Below are 19,796 nucleotides of genomic sequence, written 5' to 3'. Positions count from 1 at the left end.
TCATTGACAGTAAACTGTGTAAAAAAGAAAAAGTGACCGACATTTTGCATCTTGTTTCCGAATAAGAATTGAAAAGAAATGTATCTATCATTGAGCAGATAAAATCTAACTTTTGCTTTAATATGTTTATTATTAAAATTCTCCAAGATAAAAAGCTTCAAATTATTAGTTAATTGACTTACCAACAGGACCATATTTTCAGAAAGACTAATTAGGCTATCCTATTTTGTTGTATTTATCTCTTTAATTGACTATTGACATATCAATAGAATTTTTTTTTCTTCTGATTCGAAAAAACATCACTTTTCTTAGTCAATTTTGACATATTCTAACTAGCCTATGTTTGTTCAATAGTAAAGTCTTGCATGCCCGTCTGAGTGTTGAAATACTTTGCTATATTTTATTTGTACAATCGGTTGGTCTGGCTTCTTCTATAAACAGGAAAAGTTTTGTTAGTTTCTCTTCCCGATTCAATGTGGCAACAAAGGAGAAAATATACGCAATAAGAAAGGTGTTAATAATTAATAGCCTAACCAAAATAAAAAAAAAGTAGAAAATGCCGACTTCAGGAATGAACAGACCTAGGATGGGGTCAGGGAGCAAAAATGTTTTGATGTCTTTAGTACTTTAACTAGAGGCATCAAAATATTAATGCTCAGTATGTAAAGGACTAGCTTATAAGAGAGAAAAGGACGTGTAATAAAGGAGAAATTTTCTCAAACTAACCTTCAAGAACAAGAACTAAGAGCTCATATGGCACTTATGACAAGGTCGGAAGAGCCAAGAACTCATATGGTATGAGCTCTAGCAAAATTCTAAGAATCAATAGATTGCTTTAAAAGGAAAACCCGGTTTCCCGGATTCCGGTTTCCCCCTCCAAATCCCCCCAATGTCAAAAGATCTGGTTGGTATTTGAAATAAGAGCTCTGAGACATGAGTTCATTCTTAAAATCAGATTTAATTAAGATCCGGTCACCCGTTCTTACGTTAAAAATACCTCAATTTTTCTGATTTTTCCAAATTAACAACCTCCAGCTCTCTCAAAGAGAATGGATCCATACCAATTATGTCAATCTCGTATCTATAACTTGTGCTTATTCTTCCCATCAAGTTTCATCCCGATCTCTCCACTCTAAGGGTTTTCCAAGATTTCCGGTTTCCAAGATTTCTGTTCCCCCCCCAACCCTCTATGTCCCCGGATCTGATTCAAATTGGAAATGGAGTATCTGAGACATAAGATTCTTCTATATATCAAGTTTCATTAAGATCCGATCACCCATTCGTAAGATACCTCAATTTTCACGTTTTCCATGAATTTCGATTTCCCCCTCCAACTCCCTTCAATGTCACCAGATCTGGTCGAGATTTAAAATGAGAGTTCTAAAGCACAAGATCCTTCTAGATATCAAATTTCATTAAGATCTGATCAACCGTTCGTAAGTTAAAAATACCTAATTTTTTCTATTTTTTCCGAATTACCCCCCCCCCCCCAACTCCAGGAAAGAGAGCGGATCCGATACGGTTATGTCAGTCACCTACCTTGGACTTGTGCTTATTCTTTCCACCAAGTTTCATCCTTATCTCTCCGCTTTAAGCGTTTTCCAAGATTTTAGGTTCACCCCCCCCAACTCCCCCTTCACCGGATCCGGTGGAGATTTAAAATAAAAGTTCTGAGACACGATATTCTACTAAACATTAAATTTCATTAAGATCCGATCACTCCTTCGTAAGTTAAAAATGTCGAATTTTTTAATATTTCAGAATTAACCCTCCTCCCACACATCCCCCAAAGAGAACGGATCCGTTCCTGTCTATCTAGAACTTATGATTATTTTTATCACCAAATTTTATACCTATCCCTACACTCTAAGCGTTTTCCAAGATTTTAGGTCCCCCCAACTCCCCCCAATGTCACCAGATCCGGCCGGGATTTAAAATAAGAGCTCTGAGACACGATATCCTACCAAAATCAAATTTCATTAAGATCCGATCACTCCTTCATAAGTTAAAAACACCTCGTTTATTATAATTTTTCTGAATTACCCCCCCCTCCAGCTCCCCAAAAGAGATCGAATCTGTTAACAGTATTTCAATCACGTTTCTAGGACTTGTGCTTATTTTTCCCATCAAGGTTCATCCCGATCCCTCAACTCTAGCGTTTTCCAAGATTTTAGGTTCCCCCCAATGTCACCGGATCCAGTCGGGATTTTAAAATAAGAGCTCTGAGACACGATATTCTTCCAAACTTCAAATTTCATTAAGATCCGATCACTCCTTCACAAGTTAAAAATACCTCATTTTTCTAATTTTCAGAATTACCCCCCCCCCTCCCAACTGCCCAAAACAGAACAGATCCATTCCGGTTATGTTAATCACGTATCTAGGACTTCTGCTTATTTTTCCCACCAAGTTTCATCTTGATCCCTCCATTCTAAGCGTTTTCAAAGATTTTAGGTTCCCCCAACTCCCCCTAATGTCACCAAATCTGGTCGGGATTTAAAATAAGAGCTCTGAGACACGATATCCTTCCAAACTTCAAATTTCATTAAGATCCCATTACCCATTCGTAAGTTAAAAATACTTCATTTTTTCCATTTTTCCGAATTAAGCGACCCCCACTCCCCCCAGATCGTCAAATCGCGAAAACGTCTATTTCTAATTTAATCTGGTCCAGTCCCTGATACGCCTACCAAATTTTATCGTCCTAGCTTACCTGGAAGTGCCTAAAGTAGCAAAACCAGGACAGACAGACCAACAGAATTTGCGATCACTATATGTAACTTGGTTAATTACAAGTGCCATAAAAACAAATAAAATTGAGGAAAAACATAATGCAAATGTCTAAAGAACAGAAAAAAAAACAAGATGCAACACCAGGCCTACTAGTGCAACCTTAAAGTCTTCAAATTAAAAACATTCTAAACCTGGAGATAGTAAAATTACGATTAGACAGACAGATGTTTAAATGAATTAAATTTGACTTAATTTTGACTTGACTTGATCACACTGACTTAATTATGCTCGCTTAAATAAAATTTAATAAATGGCTTTATTTCTGCTTGTTTGAGGTTTTAATGTAACTCCCTACTATTCCTTGAATTGCTTCTGGGGAACTCCGTTTAAAAATCTCATTAAGAACTTTCTTTTGAAAATGTCATTTCGAAAAGTTTTCCGACTCTACGTGACATCTATAAAAAAGTCAAAAAAGTATCGTAACTAAAGCAGCATGCTTTTCGCATCCAATATGCACAATGTCAAATACCAAACACAATGTCAAATAAAATGTCAAAAAGCTTAAAATACCAAACACAAAATCTAAACATCATTTGAAGTGTGGACTCATCTTATGTCTATTCACACCTAAAAACCTTGATTTTCTACTTTTTTGTCGTTTTCGAAATGTAAAATTTTTAGGACACTGAATTTTTAGGAAATTTTGTATATTTAGGACTTAGGACACAACAATTTCGTCAGCGTGACCACTTTAAAGTATTAGAATGAGGAAGCGAAACTATATTATAATAATATTTTCATAATTTGATTAAGAAGTGGTCAGAAATTAGAAAAAAATACCATTGTAGGGGGCCCTGGGTTCCCCCCCCTCTAACGTTGCAGCATATGTGCCCGGCTGAGCTATCGGAACTAACTTTTATTTGAAATTGGAATGCTTCTTCCAATCCAAAAATAGGTGATCTTGACTTGACTTAATTTAAATTTGACTTGATGTTTTAATTTGACATTAAACTGCTTGTTTCTACTTCAATGTTTCAATTAAGATATTGTTCTTTAGTTCCAGGTTTATTTTTCTTTACAAAAAGAAATATTAGGTTCACATCCGTTTTTTCTTTTTCTAGCAAAAGAAATCAAAATAAAATAAAGAAGAATAACAGTAGCAAGATCTAGGGAACAAATAAAACAAAAATAATTGTGTCTAAGTAAACGGAAGGAGTATTGGAGGTAGTCAAAACAAACTGCCATTTTTTGAGCTGCTGTTCTAATTTAACCTTATATTGTCCCTTTCTTAGGTACCTCACCCATCCTTATGTGCATATATGTCATGGTGTTTATTTAGTGAAACATTTATAGAACTAAACAAAGCATACAAGAACTCGACCTACGTTGCCTGAGCAACGTGAAGTGTTGCGGCAACCTTTGTCCGGCTTCGCCGGATAAAGTGTTGCAAGAGCAACACTTTGGTTTTGTTTCTTTGCTATCGGTTAAACGCTGAAGTTGTCAGCCTATAGAAGCTTTTAAAACGTTATGTTCAAAGAAGAACGCGATCTGTAATCACACGATCAAAGGCTATTCCTCAGCGTTGAAAAAACAACAATAACAAAAGAATATCGAAAGAAGGGACTAAATTGACTTTGCAGCCAGTTGAACTTTATCCTTTTCAATCGTAGACATCGTGAGGGATGAAAGCTTAGAACAATCTATATATATAAAAATAAGTTGTCTGTGTGTTATGTCTGTTAAACTTTGTCTGTTACGCCAGATTATATCTTCTATATATATAAAAATAAGTTGTATGTATTTTTGTGTTGAGGGTTTGCATATGACGTCTGAAAAATAAAGAAGAAAAAGAAAACAAACTAAAATGTAAAAACTGGGAATTGCATAAATATTTTGACAATAGATTAAACTAATTCGAAAACCTTAAAACAGATACTTAAAATTTTGAGGTTTATTATAAATTGTTGAGCTTTAGCAAGCTTGGCACGTGAAGAGGAATTTTTAGTATAGATATTAAAATGACAGAAGAAACAACCGAAATTCCCAGTAAAAACTGGGAATTGCATAAATATATCGAAATATTTTGACAATAGATTAAAATAATTCGAAAACCTTAAAACATATACTTAAAATATTGAGGTTTATTATAAATTGTTGAGCTTTAGCAAGCTTGGCACGTGAAGAGGAATTTTTAGTATAGATCTTAAAATGACAGAAGAAACAGCCGAGGAAGCTGCTCAAATAGTTAATTCAAAGAGAAATTTTAGTATAAATCCTACAATGGCAGAAGAAACAGCGGAGGAATCTGCTCAAAGGGTTAATGCCAAAAGGCTTGCGGCTAAAAAACGCAAAACCGCGCAGTTAGATGAAAATTCACCTGGACAGCGAGAGTCAAAACGTATCAAAACTGAAAATGATAGCGATGATGATTGGGTTTGGGATTTTGACTTGGATAAGGTCATCAATGCCTACCAGATTTTAGTTAAAAAAACAAAGGTTCGGCGATATGTATTTCATAGTGATGCTGAAAAATAAAGAAGAAAAAGAAAACTGAAAAAAGAAAAAGGTAAAAAACTAAAAAGAAAAAACTAAAAAAAGAAAAACCTAAAAAGAATAAACGTAAAAAAAATAAAATAAAAAAAGGTAAAAAACTAAAAAGAAAGAAAAACTGAAAAAAGCTAAAAACTAAAAAAAAACTGAGACTTGCACAAATATTTCAATATATTTTGACAATAGATTAAAGTAATTCGAAAACCTTAAAACAGGTACCCAAAATTGAGGTTTATTATAAATTGTTGGAGCTTTAGGATGCTTGGCACGTAAAGATTTTTCAAAGTGTCAATGTTAGAATGAACATTGACAAATTGAAGAAAACAAATCAATAAAAAGAAGAAACTAAAAAAAAGAAAAACTAAAAAAGAAAAAAACTAAGAAAAGAAAAAAAAACTAAAAAAGAAACTGTATCTATATATATAAAAATAAGTTGTATATATGCATGTTTGTTTGTTTGTGGGTTTGCATTTGACGTCATTATAAGTATATAAGGCTTTGTATATGACGTCATTATAAGATGACACTACAGACCGGGACACCGGGACACAAATGACGACCGGGACACAGGGAATATAAATGACAACCGGGACACTCAAAGAGAAATTACAGACCGGGACACAAACGACGAAGGGGACAGAGGGAATATAAATGACGACCGGGACACTCAAAGAGAAATTACAGACTGGGATACCGGGACACAAGTGACGACCAGGACACAGGGAATATAAATGACGACCAGGACACAGGGACACAACTACAACGGGGACGCCGGGGGCACAGGGGGATATATAAATAACGATGGGGACACAGAGAATGTTCGATTAGCAATCACCATCAACAAAGCTCAATGGCAATCGTTAGAAAAATGCGGTATAGATCTGAATACGGATTGTTTTCCCATGGACAATTATTATGTTGCATGTTCAAGAGTTGGTAAACTAGACAATCAATTTATATGGACAGACAATGGGACAGCAAAGAATGTTGTATATTCGCAAGTTTTATGTAGTTAAATATATATATATATATATATATATATATATATATATATATATATATATATATATATATATATATATATATATATATATATATATATATATATATATATATATATATATATATATATATATATATATATATATATATATATATATATATATCTATATATATAAAAATAAGTTGTCTGTCCGTTACGTTGCTTGAATAATCAAATATCTTTGAAAAGACTTCAGTATTAAAAGAGATTGAATTTCTTAAAGAGTAAAAAACTGGGAACTTCAAAAATCTATCTATCTATCTATATCTATATATATAAAAATAAGTTGTCTGTGTGTGGATCTGTGGATCAGGTGACGTCACCTGAAAAAACTGGATCAGGTGACAGAACTGAAAACTGAAAAAACTAAAAAAAGGCAAAAACTACAAAAAAAACTAAAAACTATTAAAAAAATAAAAAAGCTAAAAAACTAAAAAAAATAAAAAAAGCAAAAACTACAAAAAAAACTAAAAACTAATAAAAAAGCTAAAAAACTAAAAAAACTAAAAAAAGGCAAAAACTACAAAAAAAACTAAAAACTAATAAAAAAAATAAAAAAGCTAAAAAATAAAAAAAATAAAAAAACTAAAAAAAGGTAAAAAACTAAAAAAAACTAAAAACTAAAAAAAAACTACAAAAAAGGAAAAAACTGAAAAATAAGCTAAAATAAAGGTAAAAACCAATAAAAAACTAAAAAAAACTGAAAAAACTAAAAAAAGGCAAAAACTACAAAAAAAACTAAAAACTAATAAAAAAAGTAAAAAAGCTAAAAAACTAAAAAAACTAAAAAAACGTAAAAAACTAAAAAAAATAAAAAATAAAAAAAAAATAAAAAAAAGGAAAAAACTGAAAAATAATCTAAAATAAAGGTAAAAACCAATAAAAAACTAAAAAGAAAAAAAGGAAAAAACTAAAAAAAAATTTCATCTAAAAAACTAAAAAAAAACTAAAAAAGGTAAAAACTAAAAGAACTAAAAAAAAAAAAATAAATGACGACACTCAAAGAGAAAGCGACCAGGACAAAAGGAATGTTCGATTAGCAATCAACAAAGCACCGGGACGCAGGGAGTATAAATGACAGCCAGGACATAAGTAAAAAAAAACTAACAAAACTAAAAATAAGGTAAAAACTACAAAAAAACTAAAAAGAAAAAAACTAAAAAAAGGCAAAAAGTACAAAAAAACTAAAAACTAATAAAAAAGCTAAAAAACTAAAAAAACTAAAAAAAGGCAAAAACTACAAAAAAACTAAAAACTAATAAAAAAAAAATAAAAAAGCTAAAAAACTAAAAAAACTAAAAAAAGGTAAAAAACTAAAAAAACTAAAAACTAAAAAAACTAAAAAAAAGGAAAAAACTGAAAAATAAGCTAAAATAAAGGTAAAAACCAATAAAAAACTAAACAAAAACTGAAAAAACTAAAAAAAGGCAAAAACTACAAAAAAAACTAAAAACTAATAAAAAAAGTAAAAAAGCTAAAAAACTAAAAAAACTAAAAAAAGGTAAAAAACTAAAAAAAATAAAAAATAAAAAAAAACTAAAAAAAAGGAAAAAACTGAAAAATAAGCTAAAATAAAGGTAAAAACAAAGAAAAAACTAAAAAGAAAAAAAGGAAAAAACTAAAAAAAATTTTCATCTAAAAAACTAAAAAAGGTAAAAACTAAAAGAACTAAAAAAGAAAAAAATAAATGACGACACTCAAAGAGAAAGCGACCAGGACAAAAGGAATGTTCGATTAGCAATCAACAAAGCACCGGGACACAGGGAGTATAAATAACGACCAGGACATAAGTAAAAAAAAAACTAACAAAACTAAAAAGAAGGTAAAAACTACAAAAAAACTAAAAAGAAAAAAAAAACTAAAAACTAATAAAAAAACTAAAAAATCTAAAAATCTAAATAAACTAAAAAAGAAAAAAAAAGGAAAAAAAATAAAGGAGAAAAACAAAACTAAAAAACGAATGTATATACAGACCGGGACACCGGGATACAAATGACGACCGGGACACAGGGAATATAAATGACGACCGGGACACAGGGACACAACTACAACGGGGACACCGGGGGAAACAGGGGGATATAAATGACGACCGGGACACCGGGACAGGGAATGGTCGATTAGCAATCACCATCAACAAAGCTCAAGGGCAATCATTAGAATCATGAGGTATAGATCTGAATACAGATTGTTTTCCCATGGACCATTATATGTTGCATGTTCAAGAGTCGGTAAACCTGACAATCTATTTATATGCAAAGACAATGGGACAGCAAAGAATGTTGTATATTCGCAAGTTTTACGTAGTTAAAACCATATATATATATATACATATATATATATATATATATATATATATATATATATATATATATATATATATATATATATATATATATATATATCTATATTCACAGGTGGGACATAGGGACACAACTACAATGGCGCGTAACTATTATGGCGCGTAACGACTTACGCGCGCGGGGGGGCTTGGGGGGGGCGCGAAGCGCCCCCACCAACTAGGTGTTGGGGTGGCGCGAAGCGCCACCCCAACAGCTAGTATATATATATAAATAAGTTGTCTGTCTGTCTGTGGATCTGTGGATCAGGTGACGTCATGTTTCGGCTGACGTCATGAAATTAGTTGCCGTCATTTTTGCTTTGAAGGTGACGTCATTCAAGTTATATAAGACATATGTTCGCGTAGAAATCTATCAATGTTTAAGTTTACAATGACTGATTAAAATTACAATGACATTAAAATTAACTACAAATATGCGTGTCCGATTGCAAAACGATGACTCTGGTCAAACATTTTCAGATCAATTGCTGGCAATGGGAAACGGAAAGCTCCCAGTAGACTCAATTTCAGGACGTATACAACTACCTGCTGATTTCTGTAATTTGGTGACGTCCAATAATGAATTGATTGAAAAAGTATTTCCGAATATTCTAAAAAATTATAAAAATAATAAATGGCTGAGTGAAAGAGCGATTCTCGCACCCAAAAATATAGACGTCCACGAAATCAACAATATTGTTTTGACCAAGATTCAAGACCAGGCAGTCCTTTACAAGTCAGTCGACACAGTTTTGGAACCAAATGAAGCGGTTAATTATCCATCTGAATTTTTAAATTCCATAGATCTTTCAGGGTTTCCACCACACGTGCTACAACTAAAAATAGGCGTACCAATAATACTTTTAAGAAATATAAACCCACCAAAGCTTTGCAATGGCACTCGACTTGCCGTAAAAAAAACAATGGAAAACCTAATAGAGGCCACAATCCTGACAGGGCCTTTTGAGGGTGAGGCTGTTCTTATTCCTCGCATTCCCATGATTCCAACGGATCTGCCTTTTCAATTTAAAAGATTGCAATTCCCAATTCGATTAGCATTTGCAGTCACCATTAACAAAGCTCAAGGTCAATCATTAAAAAAATGTGGTATTGATCTTAATACTGATTGTTTTTCCCATGGACAATTGTACGTTGCATGTTCGAGGGTCGGTTAACCTGACAATCTATTTATATGCAGCGAGAATTGGACAGCGAAGAATGTTGTATATTCGCAAGTTTTACGCAGTTAATTTGTATTTCGGAACCAAATGAAGCGGTTAATTATCCATCTGAATTTTTAAATTCCATAGATCCTTCAGGGTTTCCACCACACGTGCTACAACTAAAAATAGGCGTACCAATAATACTTTTAAGAAATATCAACCCACCAAAGCTTTGCAATGGCACGCGACTTGCCGTAAAAAAAACAATGGAAAACCTAATAGAGGCCACAATCTTGACAGGGCCTTATGAGGGTGAGGCTGTTCTTATTCCTCGCTTTCCCATGTTTCCAACGGATCTGCTTTTTCAATTTAAAAGATTGCAACACAGACAATGGGACAGCGAAGACTGTTGTATATTCACAAGTTTTACGTAGTTAATTTGTATTGTATCTATCTATCTATCTATCTATATAGAAACGAGTTGTGTGTATGCATGTTTGTTTAGAGTTCTGCAGAGCTTTCCAAAATTTAATGTCATATTTATCAATCCGGCCTGAGGTCCACACTTTCCGTAAAAACCACACAGGTTAAACCCTTACCAGTTTCCAGGAATAAGCTGAGATCGGTGGCATAGAAAAAAACAAAAAAACAGGACAAAACCAAAGTGTTGCTCTTGTAACACAATTATTGCTATCCTACCTTGAATCAAATGTCACTCCACTGTTGTTGGAGTCAGGAACTTTTTCAGCTGCAACACTGACAATTTCTCCAAACGACTCTGAATTAGTAATGTTTATTAAGGTTATGTTCCTGGAATATAAATGTTATTTTTAGCACTTGTAAGCATTTTTAACAAAAAAATTCAGAAGAAAACCTAGCAAATTCCTAAAATTGACTTAGATCCAACCCAGAAAAATGAAGGGGTAAGGAATAAAAGATTTTCCCATTGCCCAAGCCAAAGAGTTACACAGATAAAAAAAACTGAATGCATAACATTATTTACTTTTAACAACTTTTGAATTTTAATTTATAACCTTGGTTTCTTATTAATTTTTTTAATGTTGCATCAGGAAGATACGTTTTTTTTAAATGAAAAAAAAACAGAACATATATCACAATATTATGCATTTGATCTCAGAATTTTGTCATTTAAATTTCCTTTTTAATTGCTGCTGTGAGTACTTCCATGTTTAATTTTAAGCAAATAAAAACTCCAAGTCTCTCCTAGGGCCATTGGAGGCAGTAATACAGCAAGGATAAAAAGTGAGGGATAAAATTCAATGAATGGTTAAAATTAGTCATTGCAGACAAATTCAAAGGGGTTTTTCATACTAAATGGAATGCAATCAAAGCAGGATGCAAAATCCCTTAGAAAATGCTATGGAAAGTATGAGAGGATTTCAGCAACATTCCATATCAATTCAAAGTAAGTTGACTGATTTGACATTTAATATTTGCATTAATTTTGCTTGATGGAACACATCCCATGCACGTATATTACATAGGCAGGATATCTTTTGAACCTGGATCGTCACAAAGTGAAATTCCTATGATTTTACCACTTTTGTTAGCCTATTTCGTGGATTTTGGTAACTAACACCCTCCAGAAATAACTTCATGGACAGCCTGGTCATCTCAGTTTATATGTATGTTTATATAAAAGCAAACGTCAGCATTTATCTTGCAACAATTTAGGAAAAGGAAAAATTTTACAAATTTTTACTTGTAAAAAATTACAGGTTATGAATAATAAATTGTCCTGAAGACTTAATTAATAATGCCATTACACATCAAATCACATGGATTAACAAAGATTTTGGGAAAAAAAATTCTAGAAAAGGCAAGAAACATTAAAAGCTAAAACAAGAAAAAACAAAAACCAACTAACAAATAAAACTCAAACGATTACAAATAATAAATGAAATATAAACAAACAAATGTGAAAAGGAATAATCAAGTTAAATTTGAAAAAGATATGATAAGGGCTGATACTGCTCAAAGTTGTTAAAAGTTTGAGCATCATTTAAGCTTGCCTGAAAATGATATATAGACTATTTTGAACTGCGGGATTTTTTTATATGCAATAACAACAAAGAAAACCAAAAAGCAGGAAACAGGAATGAAACAAACAAAATCTTACAATACATGCATTTATGACTTTCATTTTACTTTCAAAATTTTAGAACACTAATTTTTATCTGCTATTTTTCCTTCTGAATCCATTTTATTTCAAATGTACAAATGATAAGCAAATAAACATTTTCAAAGGTCATATAAAAGATGTTGCATTCAAACAAAAATTTTCATTAGCATAAAATGTGACTAGAGAACAACCCAAAATAAAGATACCAAGTTAATGACTTTTCAAGCTTCCTTTAGGTGAATACATGTATAATTTCAAATAGCAAAATTTTAATATGATGAGGGGTAGGGAATAGGATATTAGAAATGCCTAGGTGGAATATAACCCAAAATTGGTTGGAAACCTCTGCTCTAGGGAAAGGGAAGTCTTGGAAAGGACATGAGAAGAGCAAAAAGGGATGATTTAACAATATTTATTTGGATATGGAAAACTTAACAAGAGTTTCTGAATGATACATAGTTCTCTGAATTTTAGACAAGAAATAAAAACAGCTCACTTATTCAAAAGTTATTGCACTAACAAAAAAATAATAATATTTTGAAAATAAATAGCAATATTTTCAAAATCAATTGAATATTGTTTTAGTATTTTCTGCTAGGCCTGTGTTTACTCAAGTAATTTTCACTGCTTTAGCAATCTGATCAAATCCTGAAGGTTAAAACTTGTTTAGTGCCCTTTGGAGGGGAAAGGGGAAGACAATTGAAAAGAAAGTACACCAAGACACCTGGTGTCTTGTTTAGGTAAGATAACAAGCTATAAATAAATACAACAACCTTTATGGAAAAGTAACTATATTTTTCTTCTTCTAAAATCATAAAAACCAAAACAAATGGTAACATTCTAATTTGGAAACTCCACAGAAGAAAGCCTCTTCATAAAAATAGAAATAGTATCACTAGATTCCCTTTTTATGGTCTTTTCAAATATCATATTTTTATTTCCAACAATGTACCTTATCCTCCCCTAATGATCTTATTTCTAGCCATAGAATATTTGTAGCTTTAAAACAAAATACATAAATTCTTACTTAAGAATATGTAGCATGTTGCTATCATATTATTATGTTTGCCTCCATTGTTATCCTCACCTAAGATAGATATTTCAAAAGCAAAAGGTCCTGATGTAAATCCATCAAAGGCTCCTAAAAGAAAGGGTAAACAAGACAAGCTCCCCATTAGCCAACATCTTTATATACACATAGAGTTTCCAAAGATTGAAGATTGGCTAATGTTCTTCCTGTATTACAAAAAGGAAAGCAAATAGATGCCAAAAAATGCAGACCTTTCTCATCTCAGTTTAAAGACAGAAAGGGCTACAAGAAGGATTGACATATGATGAACAATAAAATAGCTAAGAAAAATGAGGGTAATGCCAGCCAGTGGACAGAATAGAAGCGAAAATGACAGAAGCAAATGTTTTGTCAGTGACTTCTGCCCAGTTATAAGAAAACAAAACTTTCAGTGACAGTTTACAGGCTAAAGATATGTCTTGGGAAGGTATTTTGAAGTACCTACTTGTAATCCTTCTTCTAGGGGGCAGTGACCTATTTATAAGAGTGAAACCTTACAAAACAGATCTTCTGCTAAACGGAAGTAAAACGAAACTGTTTTGAGCCTCAGAACTATGCTCAATCCAAATTATGAGATTTAGAAGATCTGTAAATACAATTTCCTAAATTTAGAAGAAAAAAAAACATTGATAGTCTATGGCTCAAAATTCTACTCAAATAACAGAAAATTAAGGGAAAATGTTGTTTTTTCAAAATTTCAATAGATGGTAGGCTATAGACCTGTAAATAAGCAATTTTCTAAGAATTAGAAATCAGAAGAGAGTTAACATGGAACCTAAAAATCCCTACCCCAATGTACATTTCTGGCCCTGGATTTGTTAATGAAAGTTTCATTGTCCCAAACCATCCCCTTTCCAAGATAGCAAAAAGTAGCTACACTAGAATTTCAATTAACATCAAAGCTTTGCGATACTTTCCTATAGGCTAATATGTTTTTGGACCTGGCTTCATTAGTAAAAGTTTCATTTTTCTAACCAAACACCTTTCAAACATAGCAAAGAGTAGCTAAAAGATAATTTTACCATTTTGGTAAATTGGAATTCCTGTTATTTGAGTAGAATTTGAGCCATATCAATGGTTTTTCTCCAAATATAGGGAAAGTATTTGCAGATCTTTGAAACCTCATAAACCAGGGTTGAGCTAAGTTGTGAAGCTGAAAATAGTTTCCTTGAACTTTATTTAAGCAGATTATCCATTTTGCAAGGTTTAACTGTCATAACATAAACAATTTGGTAAAATTCTAGTTTAGTGACTTTTGGCTATCTCAGAAAGGGGTTAGGTTAGGAAAATTAAACATTCAGGCATGGGTCTACAGGCTAAGAGTATGTCCCAGGAAGGTATTTTGAAGTACCTATCTCCACTCCCTCTAGAGGGTCCTAACCTTTGATGACCTTTAAAAATATGTGTGTTATAAAAGTGAAACCTTGCAAAATAGATCTTCTGCTTGAATAGAGTACAACAAAATTGTTTCCAGCTTCACAACTTTGCTCAATCCTAATTTATAAGGTTTTAAAGATATGCAAATACATTTCCTAAATATAGAAAAAAACTATGATATGGCTCAGAATTCTACTCAAATAACAGGAATTGCATTTTCAGAACTAAAGGCAGAGGAAAAGCAACTGGTAACTGAAATTCAAGGTAAAATGTTGTTTTGTCAAAATTTCAATAGGTATAGACCTATCATGTAGACAAATTTCAGGGCCCTCTAGAGGGAGAAGGAGTGGTAAATTTATAGCAAACCACATAACTGGCTTTCATATAAAGTGAATATACCATTTGATGCCTTTTTTATGCTCTTTATGAACATAATAATCGCTTAAGCCCTTTTTTAGCTCTTAAAAATGACAAATTTTCAGAAAACAATGACAGTTCATATAACTGACTTACCAATAAAGCAAACATACTCTTATTGCCTTTTTTTTGTTCTTTATAAATATAATAATTGCTTCTACCACAAATTTAAAATTAAGCACTTTTTAAGCTCTTAAAAATGACAAATTTTCTTTTCCAGTCCAAGTTATATATCATTTCCAGCAAATTAATACTATATTTTCTCCATGCTGTTTTTGACAAAATAATACTACATTTTCTCAGTGCTAAAATTATTTACAATAAGATTAGTTTAGGTTTAAAAGTCCTTAAATCTGAATTTGTGGTAGAAGCAATTATTATAATAATATCATATTTATAATAATTGCTTCTACCACAAATTTAAAATTAAGCACTTTTTAAGCTCTTAAAAATGACAAATTTTCTTTTTCAGTCCAAGTTATACATCATTTCCAGCAAAATAATACTATATTTTCTCCATGCTATTTTTGACAAAATAATACTACATTTTCTCAGTGCTAAAATTATTTATATTAAGGTTAGTTTAGGTTAGGTTAGTCCTTAAATCTGAATTTGTGGTAGAAGCAATTATTATATTCACAAAGAGCATAAAACAAGGCATGAAGTGGTATATTCATTTTATATGAAAGCCAGTTATATGGTTTGCTATAAATTTACCAAAGGAGTGGAGGTGGGTACTTCAAAATATCTTCCCAGGATATGCTTTAGGAAAAATTCTAATTGATTGACTATGTGACTATCTTGGAAAGAGGTTAGGTTAGGAAAATGAAACTTTCAGGGGTGGGTCTAAAGGCTAAAGTATGTCCTGGGAAGGTATTTTGAAGTACCCACCTTCACTCCTCCCTCTAGAGGGCCCTGACCTTTGATGATCTTTAAAAACATGTGTGTTATAAAAGTGAAACCTTGCAAAATAGATCTTCTGTTTGAATGAAGTATGACAAAATTGTTTTCAGCTTCAGAGCTTTGCTCAATCCTAATTTATGAGGTTTTAAAGATGTGCAAACACATTTCCTAAATTAAAAAAAACAAAACAATATTGATATGACCCAGAGTTCTACTCAAATAACAGGAATTGCATTTTCAGAACTAAAGGTAGAGAAGAGGCAACTGGTAACTGGAAATTAAGGTAAGATTTTATTTTGTCAAAATTTCAATAGACATAGACCTGTTATGTTGGCAAATTTCATGGCCCTCTAGAGGGAGAAGTAGTGGAGGTGAGTACTTAAAAATACCTTCCTGGGACATACTTTAGCCTTTAGACCCATCCCTGAAATTTTCATTTTCATAACCTAACCCTTTTCCAAGATAGCCAAAAGTCAATAAACTAGAATTTTACCTATACCTTAGCCTGTAGACACATCCCCAAAACTTTCATTTTCCTAACCTAACCCCTCTCCAAGATAGCCAAAATTTACTAAACTAGAATTTTACCAAGAATTTTGGTAAAATCCTAGTTAATTGACTTCTTGTTATCTCAGAAAGGGTTTAGGCTAGGAAAATAAAACTTTCAGGGATGAATCTACAGACTAAAGTATGTCCTGGGAAGGTATTTTGAAGCAACTACCTCCACTTCTTCTCCCTCTAGAGAGCCTTGACCTTTGATGACCTTTAAAAATATGTGTTATAAAAGTGAAATGGTTGCAAAATAGATCTTCTGCTTAATTGAAGCACAACAAAATTGTTTTCAGCATCATAACTTTGCTCAATTTCATTTTATAAGGTTTTAAAGATATGCAAATAGGCTACATTTCCTAAATTTTGAAAAAAAAATTGATATGGCTCAAAATTCTACTCAGATATCAGGAATTGTATTTTCAGAACTAAAGGCAGAGAAAAAGCAACTGGTAACTGAAAATTAAGGTAAAATGTTGTTTTGTCAAAATTTCAATAGGTATAGACCTGTCATATAGGCAAATTTCAGGGCCCTCTAGAGGGAGAAGGAGTGGAGGTGTGTACTTTAAAATACATTCCCGGGACATACTTTAGCCTGTAGACCCATCACTGAAAGTTTCATTTTCCTAACCTGAACCCTTTCCAAGATAGCAATAAGTCAATTGACTAGAATTTTACCAGAATTTTAATGGTTATTGAAGATCATTACCCTCTAGAGGAAGAAAGAGTGGATGTATTAAAGCCTAGCCTACTTCAAAATATCACCCTAGGACATCTTTAATCTGTAGACCCATCCCTGAACATTTTATTTTCCTAACCTAACCCCTTTCCAAGATAGTAAAAAGTAGCTAGAATTTTACAGTTTTGAATATCTATTGAAAGTTTGACAAAACAATACCTTAATGTACCAACTGCCCCCTCTCATGACACCACTGTTTACAAGATAAATTTACAAAATTAGGCTAGTAGCCCCACCAACCCTAAGCTTGAAAGGGGGTCTGGTGACAATTTCTTATTAACCTCTGAAAATTTACCTATACGGACATATGGTCAGGGCATATGTATGTTCAAATGCTTGGAATTTTGTTTGTATTATTTCCATTCCACCCAGGATTGTCAACTAACGATGTTGTCAACGTGTGGGGAAGGGAGGCGAAAAATTACTTTTTTACATAAAAAGTGCGGCAAGCCACGCGTTTGTCACTTAAAATTGCAACCCTGTCCAGTAATTTATGTTAAAAGAGTTTCTTTACCCCAATGATTGAAATCAATCCTTTAAATATTAAACATCATATACTAAACCATTCAATAAACAGATTATATAATAAGCAGATAAGAACAATCACTAGTTTAAACAAAACGAAGGGAAATTTACGAAACAATCATAAATTAAATTAAAAAACAGATTTTTCAACTGAAAGTAAGGAGTAATATTAAATTTAAGAAAAACAGAATTTTTTACGTATACGAGAGGGGTTCTCCTCTCTTCAATATCTCGCTGTTTACGGTAAAGTTAGAATTTTGTTGCAATTCTTTAAAAGTGACTCTTGAAACACAAGGTCGTTAAATTATTACAATAAGTAACTTTTTCAAAAATAAGGAAAAACTTTAGCCTGAAGAGTGAGGTGTTGAGGAAAGGGCACCCCCGTAGTATACGTAACAGTTTCTTTTCGTTTTAATATTACTCCTTACTTCCAGTTGAAAAAAAAACTTTTTTTTTATTTAATGCTTATAAGGGACGTGAGTCGTCCTTTTGTTTCATACATTTAAATTCCTTTTACGTCTTCGAACTCATGATTTTTACGAATAACTTAGAAAATGATATTAATCGATCAGATGATTGTCGTAACACAGAACATGGTAAGTAAACATTTCCTAATTAATTTAGTATTTCAGAGTTTTGAGGTTGACAAATACTAGTATGCGATGAGTATTGTAATTTTATCGGCATAATTACTATCCGAATAGACATGTATAAACATAGGCTCTATGGAAAAGTCAAATTGAATAATATATGTATTATACCTCATTAAAGCCAGGATTTGTGGCGTATATTGATCTGCATGTTTACATGTTGGAAAGGTATTTAAGAATCAAGTGACTCTGCTAGGTCCGAAACAAATTAAACAAATAGTGTTTGATAATGTGTCTTAACTGGAAAAACTAACCATTCCTTGGTCTGTTATTGCATCGCCAAAAACTGGACACTGATTCTTTGACTTTAACCAACATCCTTCATTTCAAAACTAAAGATGTTTTAAAGTATTTCAGTCGTTGATCAATCAAGTGAACTAGAAAGCATAATTTTAGGGTTCTTGTTATCAAGCAGAATACCCTCCCCTGGCCCAACCTTAAAAATATAAACATGTTGTGTCCATATTGGCTCATTTTGATTTAGTTTTTTCCAACTTCATGACTTTCAAGGCGATGACTGCAGTTTCGAGAGCCCTTCCTAGGTGAGGCTGCTGGAGGAAAAATTGATTGCAAAACCCTTGTTTCCCGACTCAAAAGCAAGCAAATTAAGCCGAATCAAAGTGAACAACTTGAACAAAGTGGGCAACCACCCAGCCACTGTGCCTGGGTAGCTTCCATGGTTTTTCCCCCTCTTTGAATGGCTCTGGCAGAAACAAGGCTTATGTAGAAGCCCAATATCAAAATAAATTAATTTTATATTCATGGTTAGTGGCTGATGTTCTTCAAAGCTGGTATCGAAGGATTTTGAGGCTGTTAATTACAAATATGTGGCTAATATTGTAAATGGAAGTCCAGCATCAGGACTTTTTACGTAACTAGTCCAAAAAATTCATCTAAGTTTTCAATTTTTTGCCAATGCTGGTTGGCACCAAGACCTTTGGGAATTTGTCTTAGTTCAATCACAGGACTACACCATCTTGAGTGCTCGGACTAGTTAAAAATAGTTTTTTTCTCGCTAGATAGTTTCTTTTAAACGTATTTTTAAAATCTTGGTCACAATGAGCTGTGCTTCAGTTTTGATACGCTTCTAGCTATCGCTCAAACTATGATTTGCAGTGATAGAACCACATTGAATTGTCATACGTACTGTGGTAGCGCTGTGGGCTTGATTTTAACTTCATAATAAGTCAATTTCGTAATAAGGGAGCCAGAGATCTAGCCAGCAATACACTGCGGTAGACAAAGAGCCTAAAGCCCCTCAAACTCGATGAAGCTAAATCGGAATAAAAAGTAAGTATCGGAAAAGCCAATTTACTAAGCCTGTTGGTCAGACATTTACCATTCACAACAAAAATAATCCCATCACATAGCGCTGATGTATTCCCAACACCAGCTGGGGGGAGATTTTCTATTGGAAAACTGCAGAGAAGAAGACGAGGGCTCCGTTCTTTGTTGGCTTTTCACAAATGCCTTCATGAATTGCCTAGTAAGCTATGCTGATTTTTTTCTTTTTTTTTGTGAGTTTGTATTTTTTATAATTCCTTTTCCACAAGATGTGTTTCTGAGAGCTGTTAGCTAAAATTTAATTATTTTACTTT

The 19,796-nt window shown here is 32.5% G+C and overlaps 1 protein-coding gene and 1 long non-coding RNA gene across 2 annotated transcripts in view; one reads left to right on the top strand and one right to left on the bottom strand.

Moving 5' to 3' along the window:
* LOC136037958 (GPN-loop GTPase 2-like) overlaps positions 1-17,444 on the bottom strand; it is a 35,305-nt gene extending 17,861 nt beyond the window's left edge. The window contains exons 1-2 of the mRNA XM_065720841.1: positions 17,319-17,444; positions 10,526-10,636 (exon numbers count right to left, since the gene is read on the bottom strand). The gene's annotated coding sequence lies outside the window, so the exon portion shown is untranslated. The remainder of the gene's footprint in view (positions 1-10,525; positions 10,637-17,318) is intronic.
* On the top strand, positions 6,910-8,088 carry LOC136037611 (uncharacterized). The gene is made up of 2 exons (XR_010619984.1): positions 6,910-7,280; positions 7,978-8,088. It is a non-coding gene; the product is annotated as an uncharacterized LOC136037611 (long non-coding RNA).
* Positions 17,445-19,796: the final 2,352 nt, after the last annotated feature.

The sequence above is a fragment of the Artemia franciscana genome, chromosome 17, assembly GCF_032884065.1.
Source record: "Artemia franciscana chromosome 17, ASM3288406v1, whole genome shotgun sequence".
NCBI lineage: Eukaryota > Metazoa > Arthropoda > Branchiopoda > Anostraca > Artemiidae > Artemia > Artemia franciscana.
The sequence above is the reverse complement of the archived record's forward strand: the minus strand, read 5'-3'. Positions and strand labels throughout refer to the sequence as shown.